The following is a 4182-nucleotide window of genomic DNA, read 5'->3' as shown; positions in this document are numbered from 1 at the left end:
ACCGATTAAACCTTTAGAATAAATCAATGTTGACTCTAACGACTGCGATGGAGTGTGTTTATCAAAACACTTCATATCAAACGCGTCGGCCTTCACACTCTGACTCCGCGCCGCATGTTTCATAAGAGCTGTAATGAAAAGAGCTCAGAGCAGATTTGCAGTTTTAGAATAACTTCACAGATTTCACAGCGTGGGTTTGTTATTAAAGAGTCAGCTGGACGTGCTGAAACGTGTCGAACACCTTCAGACTGTTGATCTGTGTATGTTTGCATACAGTGTGACTGGAATTATTGTTTGCAGTAAAACTCTTTTCAGAATATATAAACCTTGGCTGGCTTATAGATCCACTTTGCAGAAACGCCTCTCAGACTCTCATTCTCAGTGTTTCTGTCTGGTTTTCCAGCTCAAATATCGAAACATTCTTAAATCAAGATACATTTACTGAATAAGAAGCAACATTACTTGATAAGAAGTCTTATTTAATAAGAATTTGATCAAAATTATGATAATGCATTTATGCCAAAAACAAGAACAAATATCTGTCAGTGTCGTCAAAAAAATAAAATGAATTTAGATTAAGTAGATTTTTCTTAAAATTTCTTAAAAAGAAAGATTTCTTATGTCATTTTTCTTCTCCAGTAAATGTATCTTGATTTACAGTTTTTCTCAGTCGCTTTGGTGCATTTCTCACATCACTATTTACATTTGCACAACAGTTAGTTCAACCTCCACAACATTTAGTCATTTGTGCACATCATAGTAGCAGTTTCTCATTCCTTCCAACAAACTGCAAATGCTTTTGGACATGGATCAGTTGCTTTCATAAAACTCTCTGCTGTTTTATAACATTATCATTTGCTTATGTCATGTCAGTCAAAATTAACTATACTTGTGAATGCTGAATAGTCATTCCATATAAAACTAATAGTCCTCATTTTATTGATTGAGTCATTACATACAACAATGTTGAACTAGTTTTCAAAATCTGTCAAGCAAATTTTACACATTTTTTAAAATCTTTTTTTTTCCTGAAAATGGCTCCTAAATTGAACAATTTCTCTCAGGTGAATCTCAGCTTTCACTGATGAGGAACGTCTGGATGTGCATGAATGATTACACCACTATGTATGTTGTATGTTCAGTTCCAATATGTACTGCAATATTGTGTACAGTTGTGCATGGCTCTACCCAAAGGGAGTTTATGTTTGTTGTAAATAAGGGTGTATTTTTTCTTTTGCACAATGCTGCGAACAAATTAGAATTGCAAAGAGCATATGCAGTAAAAATGTGAAACATACATATTCAGTGTCTTGTACTCAGTTACCTCACTAAATACAGTAATGTGTAACTTTACTGTATTTTTCAAATGGCTGTGCAAATAGTATATAGTGCTGTCTTTCTTGAGCATGTTCAGGTAGTGTCACCAAGATCTGACTTTTTTTGCATTGGAAAACATTTACAGAATAAACTGTCATAATGAGAACATGACAAAGCCATTTGACTATCTTCATAAACAATGGTGTCAGGACTTTTCATCTTGATGACACTGACACGAATTGACATGAATACTTGCTTTTGAGGAATGAACTATCCATTTTGAGCAGGTGACACGCTTTTGCAGGTTATCAACTAGGTTTTGCAGTTTGTACTAATTGTTTTGAGAACTGCATTAACTGTTGTGCAAATGTAAATAGTGATGTGAGAAATGCACCAAAGCGACTGAGAAAAACTGTAAGAATGTTTCGATATTTGTGCTGGAAACCCAGACAGAAACACTGAGGAAGGACTTCATCTATCTGTCTGTGTAATTTCTCATAAAGTTATGACTTAAAGGTGACAGATTTAGGGACAGGTTTAGCGTGGAGTTCCTGAGACACACGTGATCCTCAGGAGAGTCATGTGTGATGGACTGAATGGTGAAAGGGACTGACACTAAGAGCTTTCTGAGATCCTGAGAGAGCCAGTGCAGTTCTTCAGATCTGAATAATGCAAAGCCTCCTGGGAAGTTTATTCATGTTCAGTCAAGGTCAACATCATGGGTCAAGGTGGAATTGCCGTTGATTTTGTTAACTTGTTTCCCCCCCCAACCATTTAGCATTAAACGTCATTTCAGTATTTTTTCAACATTGAAGTCTTTCGTATTCCAGCTGGGTTTGGAAATTGGTTTGAATGTGTTGAGTGCATAAAAAGAAACCTGGGCTATTTCATATGTATTTTTACCGTTTCAAACTCTTATATTCATACTCACATGCTGCCATCTTAACTAATGGAGCCTCCTTTCCGGACATTCTCCAAGCCAATCACCTGATAGATGGATAGATGGATGGATAGATAGATAGACAGACGACAGATAGATAGATAGATAGATAGATAGATAGATAGATAGATAGATAGATAGATAGATAGATAGATAGATAGATAGATAGATAGATAGATAGATAGATAGATAGATAGATAGATAGATAGATAGATAGATAGATAGATAGATAGATAGACAGACAGACGATGATAGATAGATAGATAGATAGATAGATAGATAGATAGATAGATAGATAGATAGATAGATAGATAGATAGATAGACAGACAGACGATGATAGATAGATAGATAGATAGATAGATAGATAGATAGATAGATAGACAGACAGACGATGATAGATAGATAGATAGATAGATAGATAGATAGATAGATAGATAGATAGATAGATAGATAGATAGATAGATAGATAGATAGATAGATAGATAGATAGATAGATAGATAGATAGATAGATAGATAGATAGATAGATAGATAGATAGATAGACAGACAGACGATGATAGATAGATAGATAGATAGATAGATAGATAGATAGATAGATAGACAGACAGACGATGATAGATAGATAGATAGATAGATAGATAGATAGATAGATAGATAGATAGATAGATAGATAGATAGATAGATAGATAGATAGATAGATAGATAGATAGATAGATAGATAGACAGACGATGATAGATGGATGGATGGATGGATGGATGGATGGATGGATGGATGGATGGATGGATGGATGGATGGATGGATGGATGGATGGATGGATGGATGGATGGATGGATGGATGGATGGATGGATAGATAGATAGACAGACGATGATAGATAGATAGATAGATAGATAGATAGATAGATAGATAGATAGATAGACAGACGATGATAGATAGATAGATAGATAGATAGATAGATAGATAGATAGATAGATAGATAGATAGATAGATAGATAGATAGATAGATAGATAGACATAGATAGATAGATAGATAGATAGATAGATAGATAGATAGATAGATAGATAGACAGAGATAGATAGATAGATAGACAGAGATAGATAGATAGATAGATAGACAGAGATAGATAGATAGATAGATAGATAGATAGATAGATAGATAGATAGACAGAGATAGATAGATAGATAGATAGATAGATAGATAGATAGATAGATAGATAGATAGATAGATAGATAGATAGATAGATAGATAGACAGAGATAGATAGATAGATAGATAGATAGATAGACGATGATAGATAGATGGATGGATGGATGGATGGATGGATGGATGGATGGATGGATGGATGGATGGATGGATGGATGGATGGATGGATGGATGGACAGACGATGATAGATGGATGGATGGATGGATGGATGGATGGATGGATGGATGGATGGATGGATGGATGGATGGATGGATGGATAGATAGATAGATAGATAGATAGATAGATAGATAGATAGATAGATAGATAGATAGATAGATAGATAGATAGATAGATAGATAGATATAGTTGAGTGTGAAGCAGTTTTTGGAGTGAGATCCATTTAAAGTGCTGAATTATGCATGAGGTCTGCAGTCAGAGTCAAGGTCATGTGACAAGGGACGACCCGTTTCCATGGCAACACCGGCAGAACACTGGACTCATCCACGGGTCGAACTGCACTGGTCACTGACACTGACACACTGGTGCTGCTTTAATTATTCATTATCACTTTCTGTCTGACATTTTGGCCTGAACTGCAGAACTCAAACCATAAAAACACGTGCAAAGGTCAAATTTCATATCCAGATCAAAAAATAATGAAATCATAGGTTTTATTTAACAAGGAAAACGGAGGTTCTTGTTTTTAAGGAATATTAAGATTGAATTTCATGACATTTCAG

Source organism: Scardinius erythrophthalmus, assembly GCF_964197995.2.
Source record: "Scardinius erythrophthalmus genome assembly, chromosome: 16".
Lineage (NCBI taxonomy): Eukaryota > Metazoa > Chordata > Actinopteri > Cypriniformes > Leuciscidae > Scardinius > Scardinius erythrophthalmus.
This window is presented reverse-complemented; position numbering follows the sequence as displayed.